The sequence below is a fragment of the Trachemys scripta genome, chromosome 2 (genome assembly GCF_013100865.1).
Source record: "Trachemys scripta elegans isolate TJP31775 chromosome 2, CAS_Tse_1.0, whole genome shotgun sequence".
Classification (NCBI taxonomy): domain Eukaryota; kingdom Metazoa; phylum Chordata; order Testudines; family Emydidae; genus Trachemys; species Trachemys scripta.
The window spans coordinates 47213341-47240443 of NC_048299.1; positions in this window are offsets into that span (position 1 = coordinate 47213341).

Below are 27103 nucleotides of genomic sequence, written 5' to 3' on the forward strand. Positions count from 1 at the left end.
TTGGGGTGAGGGTCCACTTCCCCCACCAAAATCAAGAGAAAGGCAAAGGTTTAGCTTCCCCCCAATCCCCTCCCTCACATAAATCACACGTCCCCTAGAGCTAGTGTCATTCATACACATGCCCCAAGCCACTTGTGCTGTCTTCTTGAGTGCCATAGGGAGAAGCATCTCCATACTCTGTTTTGGCAGAAAAGGTTCAATGCATTTTTTCCAGGTGAGGAGAAATGTGGCAGCTACATGACATCATCAGCCCAGCAAAGGAACTCTCTGCAGGAATTTCTAGTGAAACTAGTATGCTGTCACGTACACAGGCAAAATGTCATACTCACACACAGGCATGTCGGTATGTATAGGATAATGTCTGCATAACAATTGTGGAGGAATTCTGTTTGCACACAGAATTGGCCAGCAGCGTCATGTTTCTGCCCCGTTTCTTTTCATTGAAAGACACTTGTTGACACTTTTGACAGTAGGGCAAGAATCCAGCCCATGAAAAATGAAGCAGTTGTTTGGTTTAAGATTGCATGTCTCTGGCCAGTGGAGATATGTTATTACTCCCAGTTGAGCACTACATTAATTTCATAGCTGGAGTGGATCTTCATCTTGTGTTACTCAGACCAGTAGAGCGATATCAGTTCACACCAGTTGAAGATCTGATCACCAGGGGCAGTAAAAGGTGTTTGTGTCCATTTAGTCAGGACAATGTTCTCTACATCCTTTGAACTCTCTATGTGATATCATGTCTACACTTACAAGCTTACAGCAGCACTGCTGTACGGATACGGCTGTGCTGCTGTGAGAGAGCTCATGTAGCCCCGTTATGCTGACGGGAGAGATCTCTCCCAATTACAGCATAAAACTAGCTCAGCAAGTAGCAGCAGCTATGTCGGCGGGAGAGCATCTCCCGTTAACATAGTGTTGTGCACACGAGAGCTTATGTCGGCAAAACTTGTGTTACTCAGGGGGGTGGTTTTTTACACCCCATATTGACTCTCTGAATGCAGGCAATAGGCATTTCTGTTTAATAGAGCCCTGAGCTGTTCAATTCCCACCAGCAAGGAAATGTTTTTCAGGATTTCAAACCCATCCAAACATTCCCAACTAAACATTTGTTATGCTGTCCCTTTAATGCTGCCTAGGGGGAGGATATGCTGATTTACAGCAGTGGTTCTCAACCAGGGATCCAGGGCCCACTGGGGGGCCGCAAGCAGGTTTCAGGGGTTCCGCCAAGCAGGGCCGGCATTCGACTTGCTGTGACCTAGGACAGAAAGCTGAAGCCCCACTACATGGGGCTGAAGCCTGGGGTTCCAAGGCCTGCCACGTAGGGCTGAAGCCGAAGTTTGAGAACATCGCTTCACGGGGTCCCCTATGACATGGGGCCCTGGGCAATTGCCCTGCTTGCTACCCCTAATACAAGCCCTGCCTTTTATATGCAGAAAAATGGTTGTGTTGACACAGGTGGGCTGTGGAGTTTTTATATTACATTATGGGGGGGCCTCAGAAAGAAAAAAGTTGAGAATCCCTGATTTACAGTTCACTAACAGCATCGTTCCAGCCAGCCAATCATACTGTAATGGGTGTGCTGAAGAAGAAAGGGATTAGAAAATCAGTGGGCATGGAGGGGAGAGAGAAAACACAAGAGAAAAGGAAAAAAGGGAGGCACAGAGCAGAGGGAGAGAATGAGAGAGACAATTACAGGATAGAGATTCAGAAAACAACAAAAGATTGAGAAAAAGAAATGGAACCTTTAAAGCAACGAGAGAGAAAGAGAGAGAGAGAGAGAGAGAGAGAAGAAATGTGTGGCCCAGTAAGCAGAGAAAGTGGGAGATAGACAGAGGGCCCTGTAAACAGATAAACTCTTGGAGCACTATTCTCTAGCCACAGGATACAAATAATACCCCATTGAAGAAAATAATAGCTACTCATATCCTGCTGCGGGAGAATATGGCCCCTAGATTCAGAGCAAGAGTGAGAGATAAAGATATGGCCTTAGAAGCATAGGTGGGCAAGTCCTAAGCAATCCAGCCCTAAGATGTCCATTAAGCTAAACAGGCTGCTGATCTGAGATGTTTGTTTTTCTGTCGACAATTTTCATGCCACAAAATGTAAACTTATTAAACAACGGTACTGCCTTTCCAGGAAATAAAAAGGCTGCTATGTTGATCAAACCTGGATATGAAACAAAAAGAAAAGAGAATTCGCTTCTGGTTTATAGCTGTTGCCTCAATAGCAGTAAAATATTAAAATGGTCTATAGAGTATTAATTATCAAACCACAATCACATCACACTCCACAAATAAAGAAAGACCTAGAGAAGAAATGTCAGTTCTGCTGGAATAGTATTAAAATATGACTCCTTAACTTGGTCTGAAACCAAGTGCAGTGTTGCCAATCTTACAATACAATAAAAGCATACAAAAATAATGAGTAGTGCCCCCCAGGAGATTGGCTTAAAAGTAATTAAGTTTTTTAAAATAGTACATGTTGGGTTCTTTTTAGCCGAGATTCTCATGAAATCAAATAACTCCAGTATCTGGGGGTATATGAAAAAAAAATCAAGTCGCTACACATGCAATCAAATAATGAAAGTTGATAACACTATAAGTGTAAACTGAACCGGAGTGAGTAAGAAAAGGAAAGCATAGGGGATGTGGCTGGCACAAGCAGAGTGGTGTGGACAAGGACTTTGGACACAACTTTGGCAGTTTGTGCTGGGTGAATTCTGATATAGAGTTTATATACTGTGCAATTAGGTCTCAGTACCTTAATTTAAAGATCTCCCAGTAAGCTGAGATAAGAGTCTGCTTGGTATGAATTTTTTGGATGCCATTCTTTCACTCTGTTGTTATAAAGTGCCATCTTTTGTTTTATCTCAAGAGAGTTACTAATCTTTTCAGCTAGATAAATACACTTCTAATATGTTCTGAGTAAATTGCCTTCGAAAACAATGTTTTAGGGAAATAATCTGAAAGTTCTTAAAAGGAAAATGTCAAGATATTTTTCATAATTATTTCAATACTTTTTCTGCAGATGTTTATAGGAAACACTTGAAAGTTAGAAACCAGGTTGTCTAATCTGCCTATGGACACCCACGTCCTATTAAAATGTATGAGAATTGGGCATCCAGATCCCCATGGCACTTTTGAAAATCACAGTTATATTTCTAACCAAATTCTTGCACACCCACACTAGTTTGATATTATAGGGGTTCTTCTGGATGGTGGGTAGGAATCACTACTTTGTTTTGGGAAAAGATTACATAAACCCAGATTCAGCAAAACGCTTGAATCCATCCTTGTTCAGCAAGGCCCCAAATCGAGCAAGATGTTTAAGTATGTACCTCTAACATCAAAGTAATTGAGACCATTGAAGTCAATGAGACTCCTCACATGCTTAAAAGTAGGTACCTCTCTGAATCAGGGTGAGAATACTTTCTTTTTAAGGAAACAAAAAAACATAACAAGGATTACATGGAATTTCCAAAGAAATCCTCCTTTTGACTTCACCGGGACCTCCATGTGCAGTGGCCTTGCAGAATCCAGCCCAAGGTGCAGAAAGGAAAGTCAGTTTGGGTGCCTCCCAACTTTAACAGTGTCTGGCTTTACATATTATATGAAGTATTAACAACCATTCAGTTATATTTTAATAAATCCAATTCTAATCAGAATGTGCTAGGCTGTTCCACACTGTGCTTAGAACTGAACATGCAGCCATGAGCTGAGGAGATAACTTTCAAATGCAGGGCCAAATCCTAGCCTTATTCACACTAGTAGTCCAATAATCTTGAATATTCAGGTGATTACACTGAGCAGGACATGGCCCTTAATCTATATGCAGAACTGGTGCCAACAAGTATTTGTTGGATTTGTTGTCAACAAGTATTCTTACTTGATATTGTAAAACTGATTAAACCATCTCAACAAGGATGTTGATTGAAAATTCTTATCTGCATCTGGACCTTTGTCAAACGTGGTGGGAAAAGAGATTTTAATAACTCTGGACCCCGATTCTACAAACACTTAATGAGTAACCTTACCACATGCCCCATTTAATTCAATGGGGTTACTCACATGCATAAAGTTATTTATGTGCATAAGTGTTTGCAGAATTGCAGCCTTCAGCTGTATCAACTTTTCACAGGCCTATTTTAATAATGGCCAATTCTTATGACATTGTCTAAAATCTTGTGATATTTGGCATTTTTCTTAAGGCCCCAGCTCCTGGAGTCTTGTTATTATTTAAGAACCTCAACTTTTAAAAGAAGAGAAAATAGAACATGCCCACATGGCATATAGGCCCTTGAACTCAATTATAGATCTACTGATGGCCTTCTGTCAACCTATGATTGATGGAGTCCAACAAAAGCCATCACAGTCATCAATCTCAGTAAGGCATTTGATAGTTTGGCATGATAAGCGCCTAGTGAAACTCAATGAGATGAGAGTCTGTGGTAGAATGTACCTTTGGATAAGAGATTTTCTATGTTATAGGAAAAAAACCTGTAAGACTAAATAGTATTTTTTCACAGACAAGCCAATTCAGGGTGGAAACTCCTCAGGGATCATTTAAAGTTAGGGTGACCAGATGTCCCAATTTTACAGGGCTTTTTCTTATATAGGCACCTATGACCCCCCCCCCCCCCCCCCCCCCCCCCCCTTTTTCCCTCGCTATCTTGTCTCCCCCTTTAAAGTCCTATTCTTTTCCTCCTGTACTCCACTGGACTGTCAGGCTGCTTGACATCATCTATATTCACATATGCAGACAATTTTGCACTTTGTATCACAGGTCGTGAAACAGATGTATTGGAGTATGAATTGAATGAGGACTTTGAAATTGAAACTAAATGGACAAAGGGACATACACTCCAGCTGAATCCAGCTAAAACCAAGTCCACCTACTTTACCCAAATCATAGGAGGTTTAACTACAATCTAAAATTGATATTGGATGGAGACGCTATTGCCATTGAGAGGAACCTGTTTTACCTTGAGTGACCTTGAAGATGGAACTAAGTTTTGGTTCACAATTCAAAAAGATGGCAACCAAAACAAAGAAGAAATTGAAACTTCTACAATGTATTGCCAGCACCAATTGGGGTTCATGTGTGAGGACAATGAAAACAACATACAGCATACCTGTTTGGTCACATACTGCTCCCACTAATCTTCCGAAGATCAACCTTGTGCTGTCATCTGCAGTTCACAGGATAATTGGAGCTGTAAGATTACTCTAACAGCAATTTCTGAACAAGCGTCTGATGTGCAACCTCTTGAGAATCATAGAAAAGAACAGTGAATTCAGTATGGAAATCATCTTCATTTCCTACCAGAATATCATCACTGTTCATGTCTGCTCAGAAACTGAAAAACCAAATCCAGGCTGAAAGGATCATCTTGTTTTGAAAGGTGTGTAAAGGCTACTGAAGAAACAGGAGCACTTGATAATGTCAGGAGGATAGAGTGCAGAATAAGTTTGTATGCCTAATAATTGCTCCACATGAACCTATCTGCTTTAGTTAATGTCTCTCTTTTTGGAACCTTGCTCGAAGGAACACATAGTCCTGGCCATGCGGGCAGGGGACTGGACTCGATGACCTCTCGAGGTCCCTTCCAGTCCTAGAATCTATGAATCTATGAATCTATGCTAACGAAAACTGTAGAAAAGACCACTCAACAGTATCAGTCACAAGGCAAATAGATTCATGTTTACACTGATGGTTCACAAGAAAAATCCTTCAGGATTATTGGTTGTGGTGTCTTCAGCCAGTGACCTAATGGAGAGAATATAAGAAAGAGCACTAGTTCAGGATACATCAGCTCAAACTACATGGTTAAATTGAAACTATTCTCACTGCACTGCAAGGAATAAACAGAGCAGAAATAAAGGTAGTTGTGGTGATATTTGTTGACTCCTTGGTGATCCTTGGTTTCTTTAGAACAAACCAGAATGCTATCAACATGCAATCTGTAAGGAAGCTCGAAGGAAAGTGGGGCAATAAATTGACTTTTCAATGTGGGAGTGAGATAGCTGGTGACCTGCCAAAACTGGAAGATCAAAAATTCAGAATGGAATGACAATGGTGGAGGATATTGACACCACCTCAAGGAAAATATCAGCTGAAAAAAATGGTCAAAATATAGCAGATCCTCTGAGTGATATCAAAGCATCTTGGAAAATGACATCCACTATCATAAGACTGCAGTCAGGGCACACTGCAGGAATGAAAATCAATAGAGATGGAACCAAGATATAGTTACTCTGCAGGATGTGTCAGGAGCAGGTTTTGATACCAGCTAATGCTTTATATGTAATAGCGTAAGGAAATGGAAGCTTTTCTGGTTGGACACCTTAGATCAAACCCTTACAAAGGAGCCTGTACAACTGTACAAGTTGTTGAATTCATTCTTGAGCTTCATGGCCTCATATGATTATTGTGGGACAAGACAGCAACAAACATCACCTCAGCTTGCTTTTTTAAAAAAATATATCATTTTTATTTTTATTTAAATGTTTAGTCCTCTTGGTTGTGGAGAAAAACTCACCCCCATGAGCTCTAAAGAGACAAACCCAGAAGGCAAATCACACAAACTCAACATTTGTTTGGTTTAAAATAATGAGATTTTAAATATGTCTCTTGATTTTGGGGGCCTCACTTGTGAATTTTGAATGCTTGGGGTTGGCAATTCGGTGCTTGTGCCTCCAATTGAAGTCAATGGCAAAACTCTAATGGGAGAAGAACTGGGCCAAAATCAGTAACTTGCTCACCTTTAGAACTCATCCAAGAGATTTGGTCAGCAAATGCTGTAGGTTTTTATTTTTTCATACAAAGTGCTACGTCTATTTCCTTTTTCATCTAAGTTTTTATGTTATGATTTCAAATTTATATATAAAGTTTCAATAAATACATGTAATAAACAGCCAGATGAACTAGCAGAAGAGCAGTAACACTGTCAAACTACAGCTATCACTGTATCTATTTCTAACTACAACTATCACTGTATCTATTTCTAACTAGAGGTTACATTCAATCATATATATGTTTTCTTGTGGTCGTAGAGAGCCATCAACGTTTTACCTGTAATATAGAGACATCACTGTAGCACTGGTGAACTAATAAAAGGAAAATGTAAAAAATAAAGAGAGTGTTTGCATTCCTCGGTCAGCATTTCATTACTTCATTCTTTGTAATAAAAGTGAAAAATGCTGTCAGCAGGGGCGTGTATTTTTAAACCTCATTATTTTCCTCCTATGACTCTGCTCCTGTTTTCTTTCATTATCTTTGCAGATCAATAAAAGTTTGACTTGAAGAAAATCATGGCACAAGGGTTTTTGTTTGTTTGTTTAAGTATTTCAACCAAAAGATAATTACCTTTCCCAATATAATATCTGATTACAGTCAGTACAAATAAACAGAAACCAAGAGCTTCTGACCAGTCATTTAGGATGGAAGATTAAAAGCTGACCTCGGCTACCAACCCCGGCCGCCAGGTAACTGTTATAGAACATGTTTACAGCAGGATGATTTCCTAACTGATAAAATCCATGAATAAATAATGGTATGCACAGTTCTTAGCAGGTTGGTGAGTCTACCTTTCTGTTTCTGTTCTGACTTAGCACTATCTGGGAGTTCCTGGAAGGAGAACCCCTATTATATTATCATAAAATTGTCTTTTTTCTGGGCTGAATACCACATTTGTTTATGCATGTTTTACTCCGCAAAATGCCCATTCATTTAAATGAGCAATTTACCTGAGTAAGGACACTGGACCCAAGCCTGTAAATCCATAGTAGTCCTTACTTATGTGAGTAATCCCATTGACATCAACAAAGCCATCTAACTTCGGAGGAACTACCTGCATGTGCGAGGGTTTGCAAAACAAGCCCAGGCAAAGAATTGTAGGATTTAGTCTTCTCATTTTAAAAAAATACACATAGAGAAATCTCTAATTATATATAAGTAAAGTTGCTTTTTGATATTACCACATAAGTTCCACTTCTGGCAAAGAGACTTTGCGGAGGCTAATTTGGACACATTTTCAGTTAGCACATTGGCACTCTTATGTAATTTTCATAGAGGTCTTATTCACTGAAGAGTTGTGGCTACCCGTCCCCTAGTTCTTCAAACAGAGCTATTTGTTGAGTCTCTTGAACTGCTGTATGAACAGATAAACATGTTACACATGAAGTACATTAGGTGGAGGTAATATACAGATGATTATATTTAAGGGCTTACAATAGTCATTAAGAGCTTCTAACCACAGGCTCTGGCAGAGCTAGTCTCGGGCCTGCACTGCATGTCTTGGCTACATCCTTAACTAGCTTTCTGTTTCTATGCATTGACACATGGCCAATCTTGTCAGCCTGGTGGCAATGAAAAAATGAAATTTTGTTAATAGGATTATAAGATTTAGGGAATATAATGTTGTTGCAGATGATTTATTTTGAAAGCTGATTTTGTTTTAGTCCAAACAAGCTCAGCCCAGCACACTAGGGGTTTACAGCCATTATGCCAAACACAATCATTGCTGGTTTGAAAGATGTGATTGCTTTTTAATGTGGAAATTTCACAAGGTTACAAAGAGGAAAAAAATTAAACTCCTTTCTTATAACAAAGTCACTTTGGGATATGTGCTACAATGCCCTGACAGTGTCCAGACACCCTGGCCACATTACACATCAGAAATGTGGATCAGTTTGATTTACACCATTTCTCAATTGTGTTTCTGCTATGCCTTTGAAAAAGCCTAACAGTTTTTAGCAAAAATAAATATGGAGGTTTGTAAAATGTATTGTGAATAGCAAAACCACAACTCAAGGGCCAACCAAGAACAGGATGGATAGGAAGAGCACAGACAAGCAAGTAGATATTATTGGGACAAAATAATCTCTCACCATTTCATAGCTGTGGGTCCGGAATGACAGCTCACAGTTTGGCATATGCAGAACTAGTGTGATTGTCTTGGTTCTTCAGGGCACTAGACAAGCTTCTTTTAATTGGCTAGCAAGATAAACAAATACAGTACTAAACAGCCCAATCATTTTCAACAGTAATCTCCCTAAGGATGTAAATAGATTTCCAAAATGATGGCTAAGCCCCGTTTCTCCCTGAGTTTTAGCAGAGATTGTGTCGCTGACTGAAAAACCTTTGTTGTTACAAGAGCCTAATGGCACATACTGGATGGGGCTTCTTAGGAAAACATGCATTGAGCTGAGATAACCTACATAAAGAAATTAAGCAGCAGGGCCAGAAAAGAATTAATTCATTCACATCTTTCAAATGTACCATTAAAATAATTATGTGAATGGAGTAGCTATGCTGTGTGTATGAAGGGCAGGATGCAATAATTGCACCTATTTCCCCCCTTTCCAGCAAAGACATTCCTACTGCTCTGTAGTGCAGGGACTTCTCCTTCAGGAGGGAAATTGGGGTGTGGGGGGAGGGAACATAAATGATGAAGCTGAAACCTTGCCTTGTAACAGTGGATTGAAATGACATGTGCGCTACGGAACCTTTTTCTTTTCAAAGTAATTTGCTACCATTATATTGCCTGTGCATTTTGAATACATGTCAGCCTGTTCTCTTTTAACTTGGGGGAGGGGAAGGTGGTATTATTGCAAGACTCCTTGCAAAAGCTCAGCAGACATTATTATTACATCTGCTGGCTGCAGCAGAGGGAGCACAAAATGATGCGTGTTTATTAAAGGGATGGGGGAAGAGGAAGGAAATGCATTCAGTTGTTTTTAGGGAAAGCTGGGTTGGGAGAAGGGTTGAAGGATTTAGCATGAAGAAATATTCCAAAGACAAATTTAGGCTGGCTTCCATCTCTGTAACTGCCATTCAGCGTCTAGCTGGTGCCATTGAAATAAATGAGCCTCATTTGCCTGGGAGACATCCAGAGACTCTCAACAACAAATCTTACCCAGAGTTTAATTCAGTTGTGGCAAACAGGATTCCTATTGCCTCAGGTGTTTTCATTAAGACTTCCCTTCTATCCCACAGTCTCCTGTTCTTCTTCTATCTGGCTAGAAACACTGTGCGGCTATTTTATCTGTACAGTCCACTCCATTTATCCAAATGGCCTGGGGACATCCGAAACTTTCGGCTAACCGGGCGTCTGGATAAACAGAAGTGCTATTTTGAGCTGCAGTTTCACTGATCCAGAAATATGGGGAACAAAGGAACTAACACTGATGCTTGCTTAATATTTTTGCACTTGATGAAAGAGTTAGAAAACAACTTCATTGAGCATATTAAAACTCCAGAAATGGATTAAAGCCACTGTGGACCTAATTTAATTCTGAAGAATTTCCCTTTAACAAAAAAAAAAAAAAAAGACTAAGCACAGTCTGTCATTGATGAGCATTTCTTTTTTGTACAGCCTTCTGATGGAGTTGACACAATACTAGAATTTGTACGTCATCTGCATCAGCCTGGTTTTCTAATCAAATGACAGCTTTCTCCAGGCACTTGCTGGCCTCACCACGAGTCAGGACTCCCACATCACCAATTTCAGTCTGCTCCTGCTCTAACCCAGATTACACAAGCTCACTGCCAGACTAGTCTCTGTACCCCACATCAGCTTTGTCTGTCTCAGCCCAGTTTTCCGCCTCTTAGGCATGAAAAGAAAATTGTTTGCCAATGGTGTAGACGTTGCTGATTGCTTCTTGCTCTTGATCAGAGGCATCAGATACACCAGGGGTCTGGGAGCCCTATTTTCATAGGTTCTGGAACTAGGGGTGCTACTGCACCCCCTGGCTTGAAGTGGTTTCCATCATTTACAGGGTTTGCAGTTTGGTTCAATGGCGCTCAGCACCACCACTATACAAATTGTACCAGCATCCTTACCTATGTTTCCATAATCTCCAGCAGTGGGCTACAGAAAGGTGTGATTGGAATCATTAGCTGTGCTCATTATTTCACTGATACTCATCTGATGGGTGCCATGGTGCTGTTCAAACCAGCTGAGCAGTAAAAACTGCCTCTTGGCCATTCAGCTCTCGGTGGAAGTGTTTTACCTTCTCTTTAAGCATGGGTCTGGATATCAGGATACCTTTCATGCAGCTGTGTACAAACCACATGTTTACTACATAATCCAAGGCCTTGTCATGACACACATGCACGGTTTTCCTTTCTTTCACCCAAACGCCACTGTCCATGTTCACAGCACAGCTCTGCAGCTTGTCCCTCACCTCCCAAATGTTGCAGATGTGGAGTGATCAATGTTGTACCAAGGAGTGGCAGAAGCTTCCTAAAATTTTGTGGGGGGACACTAGAGCCCGAATGGTGGCCCCTCCCGCTCCAGCGCCCCTCCCTCCGAGGCCCCACCCTCACACCGCCCCTTGTCCCTGAAACCCCATCCCTTGCACCACCCTGTCTCCTCGAGGCCCAGCCCCGCCCCGCTCGCTCCTCTTCTCCCCTTCCCACCATCGCTCACCCTTACAGCCAGTAAAAAGTGTGGGGGGGAACATGGCCCCCTGGTCACTCTGTTCCAGCACCCCTGATTGTACCACTGCATGACATCAAAAATATCAGTAAACAACCTCAAGAATCTGTGATTTCTGCTCTAAATCCATCACAGATTTTTTTCTTTTTGACATTGTCCTCCAAAGCTGCTGTTGCTGCTGAAACAGAATTAGGTCTCACTACCTACAGGTAACCTCTCAGAATCACTATACAAATACAAAGCTGTTTATTAAAGCTAACAGGTGCTAAGAAGCTAATTGAGATGTTACCAGTGAATAACAAGGATTGTCAGATAAAGGGCACTGTGACAAAGTGGGGTTTTATTCACCTTGTTATGTTGCATGTGAGTCTTACTGTCCTATACTAATGCTGTGTGTACCTCAGTTTCCCTCTGTATTACACCAATGCCTAGGCGGTGGGAATTGGGTGTGTGACTTTTCCTGAGGCCCTCAGGGCATGGGAGGCTGCTTAGAGGTCTGCACGTAGGCGATGGCCGACGCCCTTTGTGAGACCCAGGAGGGGGATGCAACCAGGTGACACCTTTTCCCCACGGGAAGCAGGACAAAAGACCAGAGGAGGAGCAATGGGCGTGTCAGAGGCCAGGCAGGGGGATCCAGGGCAGTCTGCTGTGAAGGACTGGAAGAGGGGGAGTGCAGACCTTCTGGCCTGGGGTTCCCCCAAGATGGAGTCTGCTGAAAGTCACTGACTTCTGAGCTACCAAGCTTTGTGCTATGCTCTGTTCCTGTTGACCAATAAAGCCTTCTGCTTTACAATGCTGGCTGCGAGGCACTGATGACTGCAAAGTTGGGGTGCGGGGCGCACTGGCTCCCCCCACCAAGGGGAAGGGTGAGGTGTGAACAGGGATGCTGAATGCTCCGAGTTCAGACCAGGAAGGTCATTGCTGAGGCAGCTTTTTGCCCTGGACAGCGTGCCCTGAGGGGAGCCATGCTACCCAGAGTCCTGCCTGGCTTCCTACCGAGCAATTCTAGAGCATCGGACCTGTGACTCTGTCACAGTGCTGTGTTAGAGAGATGGCAGGATGTGTATTTTTGAGGCAGAAAAATATTTTAAACAAAATTTCAACATTTCACTTCTTCAACTGTTTCACTTCCTGTTTCAGATCCCTAGTAGTAGAGTCTATATGGCAATGTTCATGGGGCTGATCAAGTTTGCTTTGAGGCCTGACCTATATATTCAGCATTTGGAGGTTTTAGTCTCCGTTTCTGTGCTTCTAGTTATTAGGAGAAGGAAGGGAAATAGATCAGGAAATCTATTTTAGTTTAGGCTTTGGGGGGAGGGATAGCTCAGTGGTTTGAGCATTAGCCTGCTACACCCAGGGTTGTGAGTTCAATTCTTAAGGGGGCCATTTAGGGAACTGGGGTTAAAAAAAAAAACCTGGGGATTTGTCTCTGAGGTCCCTGTTATTCTATGATTCTATTTTCCCCTGGTGTTGATTTGACTAAGAACAACTGAGCTATTTCTACAAAAAGTCTTTCATTCTCTTTTTGGATTGAAAAGTTAATAATGGTTGGAAGTGACTGTTAGGTGAGAGAAGGGAAAATCCTGACCATCTCTGGCAGTTTTGCTTTCAACTACGAGATTCTACTTTGGGTTCCTAATAATACTGAGAGGTGATACAAATTAATTAGCATCTCCTGATATATAGCATGAGTTGCCTCTTCCTGGGTTTCAGTGGTTGACAAGACTATAGGATACTAGGATAGAAATCTTATGCAACCAAAACCCAACAGCAAAGACCATTCACCAAAAAAACTGTACTGGTATTTTTCAATACAGACCCATTAAATCCTTCTGCGATGTTGTGGTTCAGTAGTTGACTTCTTTTTTATTTTAATAATAATAATAAAATGGTGGTGATTTACATTTGTCCCCATCTGTCTCAGAGCCATTGACAGAAATCTGAAAAGGAAGGTGGCATTGATGCATGGTGATGATGCCTTTAATACTTCACTCTGTAATGATAGCCTCATAAAGTGCTTTAAAAGGACTTGAGTGGTCAGGGCCAGGATTTGGGTTTGGAAGGAGAGGCAAACAGGCCTCACTCTGTGGTTTGTCATGCGATCCTGGAGGAGTGTTGAGCTGTGAGGAGCCTTTTTTTTTTTTTTGCACAGAAGCCCAACTAACATAATGAAAAGCGCAGCTTGAAAGGAGACCACTGCACACAGGTTTCTTCTGGTATGACAGGCTATTGCAGCCCTAATGGTAGGCTGCTGGACTAGAAGCAGTCTTTCATTGAGTTTGTCTTACAGAGAGGAAAAACTGCTTTGTGTAATAACTCTATGGCAAATGTTGGCAGAAGATTTGCATTGCATACTGAAAGAGAGACATTTCTGACCGCAGCTCATGAACCACACGTATTTACTCTGGCACTTGTCCATTATTTGTTCACAGGCTTTCTGTCTCTGCTAAATGTGTTCCAATTTTGGGGGCTAAATCATTGCCAGTAGTTTCCAGGACATTCTGCTAGGCTAAGCAAAATTGCCCTAAGCAGTAGTCAGGAACCACTGGAGTAGTATTTTAAATACAGAGTATTTGCAGAAAATGAAAGATAGTGAGTGCCCTATCTGTCTGGCTCATGGCGCTTGTGTGTTGTACAAAGTCATGTAGGACAGAAGAGGAGGGATTCAAGCTATATGTCTTCCTTTAACCATTTCTTGTCACTTAATGAGCAACAATAACTTTAAAACCTGGATAAAAGGAAATGTTTTAAAAATCTGCATCAGTAGTTCCCCAGGTATAGCATATGCTCACATTAGCAAACTTTAGCTTGGAGAATTCTAATTATTCAATTATAAGATAGCTTTTTTGCCAAACACATGAAGAAAGCCATGTCTGCTGTTGACAGTCAATTGATATTATATGGCCCAGCAAAAACACCTATCTAAGCTCAGACAGCATATGAAAACAGGAACTGTTCTATTGGATCAGACCTATGGTCTGTCTACTCCAGAATCCTGTTTCCAACTGTGGCCAGCACCAGATGCTTTGGAGGAAGGTGGAAGGAACCCCACAATAGTATATGTGGGATTATCTACTTTCCTGGAAGGTCTTGACTTAATCCTCAATACTTAAAGATTGGCTCAAAGCATGAGGTTTTATATCTTTCCATACTCCTTTTGTTAGCATTAACTACGATAACGCTGGATATTGTTTTCCATATGAATGTCCAGTCCTTCTCTGAAGCTTGCTGAACTCTTGGCCTCAACGGTGGCAAGGAGTTCCATGGTCTAATTAAGCACTGTGTGGGGAAAAATCTTTCCTTTTATCAGTGTTAAATTTGCTGCTTTTTATCTTTGTTGAACGTCCTCTTGTTCTTGTGTTAAGAGACAGGGAAAACAGAAGCTCCTGATCTATCTTCTTAGACAATTCATTATTTTATATATTTATATCATGCCCCTTCTTATCCTCTTCCTTTTTAAGGTGAACAATCCCGTCTCTTTCCCTATGAGACCATTTCCAGCATTCTGTATGTTCATCTCTGATCTCCCTCTAATTCTGCAATACCGTTTTTAAGATGAGGTGACAAGTCCTGCACACAATATTCCAGATGAGGCCACACCATTGATGTACATAATGGCATAATTTCTGAATTATTCTCCATCCAATTTCTTATGCATCCTCATTTTTCTTTTTTAATGCAGTTGCATTTTTGTGGATCTTCTCTGAACCCTCTCCAATTTATCAACATCCTTCTTTTAGAAGACTAGACACAAATTTAAAGAACTCTAAGAGATTAGTGAGACACAATTTCTCTTTGTAGAATCCATGCTGGTTAGACTCTATCAGATCATGATCTTCCAAGTGTTTGATTATTCTATTTTAATTTATCTTTTTGACCATTTTACCAGGGACAGACGTAAGGATTACTGATCTGTAATTCCCTGGATCACCTCTAGAATCTTTTTTATTTTAGGTACAACATAATTGCTACCACCCAATCTTCTGGAATAATAACTATTTTTACTGAGGTCTGGTCTACGCTGGGGAAGGGGATCGATCTACGTTACGCAACTTCAGCTAAGGGAATAATGTAGCTGAAGTCGACGTACTTAGATCTACTCACTGCAGTGTCTTTACTGTGGCGAGTCAACTGCTGATGCTCCCCCGTCAACTCTGCCAGTGCCTCTCACTCCGGTGGAGTACTGGAGTCGACGGGAGAGCACTCGGCGGTCGATTTATCGCGTCTATACTAGATGCGATAAATCGACCCCCGCTGGATCGATCGCTGCCTGTCGATCCAGTGGGTAATGTAGACAAGCCCTAAGAAATTGCACATTTTTGCTGACTGCTCTGCCACTTTATGCTTACTCCCCTTCATGAATGTGTACCATCTGGCTCTGAGCACCTATTGCTTTTTCATTTATCATTTTGCTCCAACATCTTTTTTGAAACCTCAGTCTCTGACCATACCTTATCTTTATTACTAGGAAAGAACAGGGCCAGGGTAGTTTTCTTCCCAACGTCCTCTGTAGTGAAGTCTGATGCAAAGAAATCATTTAGCTTTGCAGCCATTTCCTTACCTTCCTTAATTGCTCACTTTATGCCTGGTGATCCAGTGGATACACTATTTCTTTTGCAGGCTTCCTGCTTCTGATATACCTAAATAATGTCATGTTAGTTTTTACATTTATAGCTATTTGCTCTTCAAAATCCAGCTCGGCCCTCCTACTTTCCCTCTTTTATCTTGCCTGCTGTATTTCGGCAGCACCACAGTCTGCTAGTGTATTACAGTTTTCTATTTAATAAGGGAAAGGGACTGCAGTGGGAAAGCAAAGGCGTCTGGAAAAATCAAACAATGTGAATTAATAAATTCTTTGTGGGCTAGAGGAAGCAATGGAGTTCAGACAGGCCCTTGGATGTTATGTTTTACAATGCCTCTTGAGGCCTGGGACCCACTGAAGCCTGTTTTCGGCCACCTTTGACTGAACTGAAATTAAGTGATAATAACCCATAATTAAAAGTGTGTCCCCTTGCTGTATTTCATTCCTTTTGTGCATTTTAGCTTTCAAAATTAGACAGAAATGAAGAGGAGATAGGCAGGTATACAGAGCAACCACATCTCTTAGTGGGGCCGGGGGAACATTTGACACCTCTTGGTTTCAGGGCCCCCTGGCTGTTTTTAATTTCACTAAATCATTCCCGGCTGGGGATTGTGTACTTTCAGTGGCCTCTCCCAGCAATGTGGAGGTGCATTGTCAATGTGCCAAATCTAGCTAAACTCCAGGGAAGTGTTGCAGCTTATAAGATGTCAGGCACATGAGGAACGAAGGGACTCCTCTGCTCTGGGGACCAATCATTAATGGAATTTAACTTGGATCTAGAAAATGAAGCCAAGAAATCTCACTTTCATTTTTACTTTGAAGCTATATTAACAGACAGGTGAACGGTCTGTGTAACAGATAGGTTAGTAGACTTTTTACATCATTGCTTTGAAAGCACAATGGTGGTGCTTTGTGTCTGAAGGTCCCTTGTTAAAGGGCCCATGACTGATGTGGTTTTTATGCAGGCAAACAAAGCTCTTACTGCCTTCAACGGATCAGGATGGATCTGGTTGTAGGTATCCTACAGGAAAATGGGTGTTGCAAACGAGGAGAATTGAGATGGATTCATGGATTTCACAGTATAGCTACCAGATAGGATGGAAAGTCTGGGCCCAAATCCGTTCTCACTGAAGTCAATGGAAATTTTGCTAGCAGTTTCAATGAGGGGAAGATTGGACCCCAGTGTAATTGGGTACAGTCACACTGCAATCAAGGGGGGTGATTGAAGCTTATGTAGACATGCCCAAGCTAGCTTCAAGCTAGTGCAGGTACCAGAGCAGTGAAAGCCGCAGGAACTCATGCTTCAATGATGAGTAACCCCACGAGTAATTACCCAGGTTCCAGTTGGGCTTGTACAGCCTGAGCTGCATTACTGCAGATTCACTGCTCTGGTATCTGAGCTAGCTAGAGTAAAGTTACCTTGGGTTATGTCTATTTGAGCCGCAATCACTTCGTACATTTGCAGAGTAGCCATGCCCAGAGTGACACAGAGTGTGAATAAACTTGGAAGATGCACAGACAGAGGGAGACTGAGCAAGAGATGCCGATAAATAGGAAAAGACAAAAAACTCAGATATCTGTTCTTCAGAAATTGCATATTGATCGAGGGCTGAACCTTGTTCCTGCAGGACATGAGCCAGCAGACCCCTGCTGAGGAGAGTAAGCCTCATCCCGCAAGCATCCCACTGACAAATCATGAATAATGAATCGTGAATTAAAAATACACTTGTTTGTGTACAAATCCTCCTGTTCATGTGTGAAGCCTAATAATTATATGAATAGCCATCCCCACAAATACTTGTTTGAACAAACAAGCGGACACATGCTCATGAATAGAAAGGGGATGGGAACATGCTCATATGGAACAGTCATTCAGAATTCATATGACCATTCAGAAACAGCTTTTGTAATATTGGAGCAGCTCTACTCATGGGAGTCAAAGGGCCAGATTCATCCTTAAGAGAACTCTAACTCCACTGAAGCCAATGTAGTAGGGTGACCATATTTCCCTAAAGTGAAAACAGTACATTGGGTAAGCAGTGATGCCAGGCGGCTTGGGCTAGCTCCGTGTGGCCTCTGCTGTGCCCACTTGCCCAAGCCAATGTCATGGACGTCATGACTTTTTTGGCAAAATTGGGCATTTGTCCCATTTTCTCTTGCCCCAGCATTCCTCTGCACCCCCGTAGGGCAAGAGCAAACAGGACAGATGCCCAATTTTGCCAAAAAAGTCATGATGTCCAGCACAGAGCTTAAAAAGTGGACTGTCCCAGCCAAAACGGGATGTGTGGTCACCCTCCAATGTAGTGATTCCAGGGATTAATTTGGCCATGTGAGCAAGCAAGATCTGGCCCTAAGTACTAGCAAAGATCCCACAGCTAGAGTGTGCGGCCTTGGGAAATTCACATTGGTGCTACTTTATGGCACTTACAAATGTTCTCTTAGAATAAAATGAATGACACACATGACAGGATAGTGAGAATATGAGACAATAAGATACCAGAGCCTGTGCAGTTTCATTAACTGAAAGTATTTTGTTTTTAAATTCTAAAAGATTTTTTCTTCCTTGAACTCATTGAGATTCTCTGTGAATTTAGCATTACAGTGACTTTGACTGTAACAGTAATAATTATTTTCCAGTGCTAATGTTGTGATCTTAATGAAAGGAAACAGAAAAGGGGGTATCATCTCACATACACAAATCTGCACTTCATTTATACAAAATAGCTTCTGAATGGCTTTTCTCCATGTTTTTGGTCAACATCACTCTTTTGGAGAAATGATAAATGTCTAGAATTGTTGGCTGTTAAACAGGCGAAGCAGATGCTATTCATTAGTCTTTGCAATGCATGTTTTCCTACTTTCCAATAAGCAGCCACTGTGGGTCGTATTTTTATTTTTTTTAAAGTTCCTCTGTCCTTAAATTATTACACTTTTCATAATTAATTATGAATATTGTAATAGCATTATTTAATTAATGAAGTCACTGACACTTTATAGAATTATCAAGATAATCAATAAATAAGCCACATTTATAAAGAGTGTGTGTGGATAAAGATGTACTGGGAGATCACGTTAGAGTAAACTACAGTGATTTTGATTTGATCACAGTAGCTCTTTCAGGCAGGCATACGGTAAATGAAGTAAACCATAGACTGACTGATCATGTAGATGTTTTGAAAATCTTGCACTAGTGCAGCAAATGAAATAAAAATAACGTCAATTCAGACTCTGAACTGATGGGGGCATTTGGAGGGAAATATTTGGTTTAAGTAGTTTATATGATCACAAAGAAAGAGGCATTGGGAGTTTTAAGGTTTTGGTTTATTTAAAGAATAAAGATTTGGAGTTGGAGCCTGAAAGGTAGCTGTTCAGCACCTCCTAGAAATCCAGGCCAACAGCATGAGCAGCCAATACTAAGGAAAAGAGAGAGGAACTCTTTATAATCACTGTTGTATCGTTTGCTTTCTGTTTGGGGCATGGAATTAGCCCTCAGTTACACAGAGAGTTTATAGTCCTTACTAATGCAAAATTCCAGTTAAATTTACATGAGTAAAACACCCAAGATTGGGCAAAATTAAGATCATCCAACCTTCCTGTGTGAAGGCAGGAGGAGAAAGGAGTGCTCTAAAGTCTTCCTGTTAACCAAGCACCTCAGCATTTCCCCCTGCCTGCACCCAGTTCTTCACACTGCAATGGGTGGTGAGTAGAACACAAGACTCAATCCTCAAATAAGCCCACTAACCCCAAACTACTCTAAACTTCACGCATCTGGCTATGGCCCTCACGGGTCATCTACCAGCCAGGGATCTCCAGATTGCAGTGGCATTTGAACTATGCTCCCTGGGCTGGGGACCAGAAATGGACGTGGCAAAGGAGCCAGTTACAGCAGCTCAAAGCTACTCGGGAATTCTTCTACACCAGGAGAATTCCTGGGAGATCTACCTGAGGAGCAACAGGCCAGAACATGACTCATGATTGAACCAGAGGATCTGTTTCTCTACTGCTGTATATAGATCACTTACACCTGTACCAAGTGAGTGTAAAATGAGACTGAATCAGAATTCTTAATGGTAGCATTTTGTACTCACTTTACACAATATAAATGGTTACAAAAGGTGCAGAGCAGTGGAGAATCTGGCCCGGAATCTCAGGATCCTCCTGGTTTAAGATCTGAAGGGAAAAGCCTGTCTGGAGTGATCACTGTGTATTGTTTAACAGAGGTAAAAATCACAAAGTTCCTCAACAGGGACTGTCCTGAACATGCTACAGAACCTTCTCTTTCAGTTGTTCTTTTCTTTGTGGCTCAGTTGAGTAATTCTATAGATACTGAGAGACTCAGATTCGTTGCTTATATGTACTCTGCAAAGTAAAGGGCCCCCTTATTGAGTGTTGTGTGCTTTCCAGGCCGTTAAATCTATAATTAATTATTATTTTTCTGCACCAACTTGCTCCTTATCACAATTAAGGTTGGGACATTTGTCATAAGTTACTGCCACGCTGGCTGCTAAGTAAAATATCACAGATAGTTATGTCTGGCCCGGACAATGATTCTTTTTCAGCAGTTGTCAAACTGTGGGTTGGGACCCCAAAGTGGATCACAACCCCGTTTTAATGGGGTCGCTAGAGCTGGCTTAGAGTTGCTGGGGCCCAGGGCCAAAGCCCAAGCCCAAGGGCTTCAGCCTTGGGCAGCAGGGCTCTGGTTACAGGACCCCTGCCTGGGGCTGAAGCCCTTGGGCTTCAGCTTTGGCCTCCAGGCCTGGGGAGATGGAGCTTTGGCTTTGCCCCCTCAGGGTGGTGGGGCTTGGGTGGGCTCAGGCTTCAGTCCCCACTCCTGGGGTCCTGTAGTATTTTTTGTTGTCAGAAGGGGGCCGCGGTGCAATGAAGTTTGAGACCCCCTGTTCTATTTCATCATAAATAAAAGTTACTGTGAGGTAGACTTTGCCTTCAAGCTCAGTCCTGCATAAGCGACAACATGTAACTGTGCTATCCCAGGATCTATGACCCTCCCTGATTCCCTCCCCGGATTGCTCCAGAAGAAAGCAATTTGCTAACTCACCTTACCAGGTGTGACATATTCCCCAGCTTGCGCTGGCTCAGCAGCACGGGCTGGTGTATTGTGGGGGAAGACTCAGGTTTCCACCCTCTCCCCGCCCACCTGATTAAGGGACTGACACAATAAGGGCCGTACTCCATGTGGGCCCATCACTCCTTCTAGCAACCAGAATGCAATCCAGGAGGGCCAGGCAGCAGTGGGAATGTCTTACTTGCTCTTATACCCCTGAAGAGTCTCTTCTGGATCAGCTACACTCTGGCCCTGTGTCAGATCAATCAGTCTTTACTATATTTGCTTTCTTATCATGGTAAGCCTTGTACACCTCTACCCCGATATAACACTGTTCTCGGGAGCCAAAAAATCTTACTGCATTATAGGTGAAACCGCGTTATATCGCTTTGATCCGCTGGAGTGTGCAGACCCCCTCCCTCCCCCCGAGCACTGCTTTACTGCGTTATATCCAAATTCATGTTATATCGGGTCGCATTATATCGGGGTAGAGGTGTAGTTGGAAATTTTTGTTCCTGTTGCTGAGCCTGTGTCAGGCAGAGGGAGGGCAGGGACTATTAGAGCAGGCAGAGTTCAGCTCCATTTTTCTTCTCCTTTATGCTCAGTGCCGTTTTTAGTACTCCAGCTAAAGAAAAGCAGTGTTGATTCTTTCTCAGAATGGTGCTTCCCACTGCTACCCTGGGCAATACAGAACATCCTGATCTAGCAAGAGCTGGTTAGGGATATTTTTAGTGCCCTGAGAGGGAAAAAAACCAACAAACTACTGCAGGTTTAACAGTAATTGCTTTAATGAGGTAAAACCCTTTAGAATGCAAACATGCTTGACAATATAAAGAGAAACAATCAAAAAGAAAGTGTTTTATACAGGCTGCTTTAAGAGAAGGTAGTAAAAACCATTGTGCCACACACACAGTTGCATAAACACCCTCAGAATGGAAGGCGTTTCTGAGCGAGCAGGACTCCGAACATGTAATTGCTCTCACTATTCTTACTTTCAGTATAGAACATTGCAATCAAAACTGAATCTGGATCCTGATTTTTAAATAAAAAAATCATTTTTCAGTCATGCTGTAGAAAAGAGAATGAAATACAGTCTTTCTCCTTGAATGCTATTTTATTGCTTAAAACGTCTAAGGGATTATATTAATATAATAACACCTGGCTCTTATTTTGCACTTCTTATCTGGAGATCTCAAAGCACTTTACAAAGGAAGTCAGTATCATTATTTCCACTTTATAGGTGGAAGGTAAAAATGCTACCGTGAGACCAAAATGATGGACAGTTCTTCATGCTTGCTACTGGATCTGATCCAAAGCCCAGTGAAAGTCTTTCCAGTTACTTCAGTGTTCTTTGGGCCAGGAGATGTAGCATTCAAATGTCGTCGTTTTTTCATTCATGAATCTGTTACCACGAACATAATAAACACAGAGACGCAATAGCAGTAAATATCAAACATGCTGATTAGTAAGCTGCAGAGCACAAGAATGCAAAAGGGCATGATGTTTGCAATGCTTAAAAAAGTTAATTACACTCATAAAGCATTAATGTGAATATTCTTTGATGTGTTGGGAGGTCATTCTCTGCATCTAGTGAATTCTGATATATACTCTTATATTCAGTGCATCAGTGCCATTTGGACCAGAGTAGTTTGTACATGGTCAGAGACAGGTAAACTCATTTGCCTCTTTCCTCTCTTGACTTTTCTTCTGAGAAAAGTATAGAATTGTCAATACGGTACTGTGCACATAAATCAAATGACAAGTATGAAAGTTCCAGGGAACATGGCTTTCTCATGCATGAATATGAATGAGCAAGGTTAACTTAATTAATGTTTGCATGTATTTCACTGGCTGTGTAAGTGGCTGTACAATTTATGTAGTATGGGCCTTATTGTGCCAGTCGTTTGTAAGCAGGACTCGCCGCAGAAATCAAGGAGGAGTTCTGGTTCCAAACAAATGGTACAACCTGGCAGTAAACTTAACTTTATTGGCTCATGTTCATTCTTATTTTTAACAGTAATTTAAAAAAGAAGCCCCTCCTGTATAACACATAGTAGCAGCGTGAGGGGTTTTCTATTCTATAGGCCTGTGCTTGTCCTCTAACCTACAATAATTGGCACTTTTGCCTTTGGACTCTGCTTTAGTGCTGAATTCCACCTAATAAATAAGTGCTGTAGGTTGGGATTCGCAAAGGTATTTAAGCACCTAACTCCCATTGATTTTAATGGGAGTGAGGCACCTAAGTACCTTTGTGAAACCCACGCGTGGTTATGTTCATTATTATCATCATTACAACAACCAGCCAACATGGTAGTATCTCTCATCAAAAGGGTGCTACTAACTGTGCACTGTTCTTGGGGTCATTATTCCATTATTGATTTATATCACTGCTGCCCTCCTGCAGGTTGTTCCTGAAACTATGGAATTTGGTAAGAAGCATGACCTTATTTCCCTCCCTTCCAGAATTAAGTTATCCACTAAATTCCATCCCAATGCATTAGATTAGGGTGTCCAGGAGACCAGCAAAAAGCTCAGTTATGTATACCAATTTAAGAGTAACCCATCACTTGTGTTGAGAGATCAGGTCTTCATGTAAACAAAATTCTGTCCGTTCATAATTAGAGGCTTATTTTCTAACCCATGACAGGAATGGATTCCCTTACCACCCAGTTACATCATGACTGGGGGCCATGATTTCCCAATAACCAGTTGATTACATTTTACCAATTTATCTGACTATCTTACACCAACCAACTGCTCGTTACTATTAATAAATTGTTAGCTGGCATCCTTCACCCTTAACAGTACTGAAAACAATGCAAGCCAAGAGAACATAGTCAAGAGGAATAGATATGTATCCTATTGCCAAAACAGCATGGTGCTCTCTCTCTCTCTCTCTCTCTAATTTGTGGTTTGTTCACTGCAAGGTCAAGTATAGTTTCTAATCTCCCAGTGTATGATCTCTGGACCCCAGTGGGAAAAGTACAAATCAGAACAACTTGGATTCTGGAAGTTCCGTAATGCCATCCAGTCCTACTTTACTTTAACCAATGGCTTGAAGCTGGTTCTGGATGATGGTGGAAACTGCTTGTGCTGCATGATGAGGGTCATAACACATAATCCTGGTCCTTTCCTAGGTGATCCAGATTATACCTTCATCGTATTCCAGCTGCGAGCCCAGGCTCTTGGGGGACCAGGAATTTCGAAGCTCAGAAAACAATTCTATGGTCAGCAGTCCAAACACTCCCAGGGAACTCCCTGTAGAATAAAATATAGTAGAACAATTAGAAAGGTAAATCTGTAATTTACAGTCACAAAGCCTTTGCCACATCCTGGCAAGGACAGACTCCACTATCAAAAGCAGCAGTACACCACATTTCTGTGTTACCCACACTTCTGCCTGCCTGGTGAACTCCCTAAGCATGTTAATGAAGGCAGTGCTTGACTGAGGCAGAGGAAGGAGGTCATAGAAACTCTGGAGCAGCTACAGATGCTCTGGCATGGTATTCTGCCCCTCCATCCCTACTCTCCATGTATCATGATGAAGGCAGACAGGTGAGCTGAATCTTTGACAGCAATAAACACAAAGCCCTGTGGAGCAGAATGGCTGCTGAAGACTCTCCTAAGGAACTTGGAGTGCTGAGTTGCCTCTCAGGAGTCAGGGCCACTGTTAGTACCAACAGTTACATCCCATGAGTGTCTCTGAGCAGCACTCTTGCAAACCAAGATACACTGATGATTAGTAGCACATGAAAGTGCTGGCAGCACTTATCAAATTGTGTGAGGGACTCCAGGAGTGACCAGAGAAAGTGTGGGACAAGCAGTGGAACCCAGAGCCAGGAGCAAAAGGCATGGTGCCTTAAGACTTCCATAAAGTTAGACCAGCCAATGGAAAGACCATCTTAGTCCTTCTCTATAATGAATGCCAGTTAGAGGCAAGCTGGTCACTCCTTTCAGTCCACAATGGTCCTGGGACACATCAGGGGAAAACAAAGGCAGCCATTGCCATATGCAAGCTTGGCTCAGCTGGTGGGCCAGTTGTATTTAGATTTCTGGCAGTGACCCATCATATTACCCTACTGAGTGATTAGCTTTATTTAGGGCCTTGAAGTTGCATGAAATGAAGCAGACTTTAATTCCTTAAGTCTTATTCATTTGTTTGTGTTGTTAATTATGTATTTTAAATAGTAGGTACAATATTGTTTTCTGGAAATACACAGAAGAAAAAAGCCAAATGCCTGATTTTGCTCTGCATGACACAATATAGTGAATATAATTTTTAACATTTGTAACTCCCCTCTAGATAAAAGAAAATACACTGAGATTCCACATTGCATAATCTCTATAACAGGTGATTTACAAAGTATTGCAGGCTAGATCCTTGGCAGGTGTATGTCGGCATAGCTCCAGTGACATCAATGGAGCAATGCCAATTGAGAACAGCTGAAGAGCTGGCCCTGTATCTTTATTTTTAACACATTTGTCTCTGTTAAAGTTGCTGACAGAATGAAAGAAGACGGCAGACTCGTTAGAGGAAATGTAGTCCAAGTGTAGTTTACTTCTCACGTTATTTGGAAGCCATTCCACATGAACCATCTTAATGATGGGTTTTCCTGGACAGAGACACTTATTAGTAGCAGTTAATGTTAACAGATTGGAAGAATGCCTGAAGATGATGGATGTGCTTTCTGAGAATATAGGTTTCTGGTCATTTTCCATGGCAGCTGTAAACTTAAAAATAATGTCCGGTTAATCAATGGGTAAAGAACAGAATTTTCAGATCTGATACATCTGCTGACTTGTTCATTAATCATTTGTACTGAATATCCTTGTTTGCTATGGTAAATTGAGTCACAGTGGATCTGACAGCAATCGCCCCACTTATTCTAAAATCTGCACCATGTCAACACCCTCTGGAAGAGGTGTGCTTTGGCACAGAATGAAGATGTTTATCAAATGCTAAAATTCCTCCCATGCTACAGTACCATATTTCCCAGCAGACTTTGACCTAAAATAAAGCATTGAACTTTGAGGAAATAATTTATTTATCTAAGCCTTTTCCTCAGAAGCATACCAATAAGTCGCTGTTTGGCCATGAATTTAAAAAACAGCAAATTAAATCAGATTGAAATGGCACAGTCTCGCACTCAGAAATATCCTGGGGATTTCTGACATTCTCTGGAGAATTTGGAATTCATGGGCCAGATCCTCTGCTTGTATAAATTGGCATAGCTCCATTGAAGTCAATGGAACTATACTGATTTATCCCCTTGGAAGATCTGGCTAATACTGCGCTCTTCATAAGTTATTTCAGTCTTTGAGGTCTATGTAAATCTTGATTCTATTGACCCCGTTTTCTGTAACCTAACTTGTCAGATCGCAGTATGTGTGAGAATGTCCCACAATGGAAACTACTTACAGAAAATGTTGCAATAAAGCCATGTCATGCGTATTGTATGGCTGAAGTATGCTTTAGGTTTAAAAAAAGAAACAATTAGGATATTGCCAATTTTTAGAACAAAATTTTCATATCTTGGCTTTGCATTTCTTGGTTATATATTTGTGGCTCCTTCGGATAAATTTTTTGGATAATTTCCTAATACAAATACATTAATTACATAGTAGTTACACAATGTAATTGCAACATAATTAATTTGTACATGTTATTACCATTAATTTATATAATCAGATTAACTAAGTGACTGAATTACTTAGCATTACTGTTTTAGTCTGATATTTAATGTATTTTTAGAATCTAAGTACAAAGTACACCTTTACCCCGATATAACGCTGTTCTCGGGAGCGAAAAAATCTTACCACGTTATAGGTGAAACCGCGTTATATTGAACTTGCTTTGATCCACCGTAGTGTGCATCCCCTCACCCCCAGGAGCACTGCATTACCATGTTATATCCGAATTCATGTTATATCGGGTTGTGTTATATCGAGGTAGAGGTGTACCTTCAAAGTAATACTTATTGATACATATATCTACTCCACAATCAGCAAGTTTACT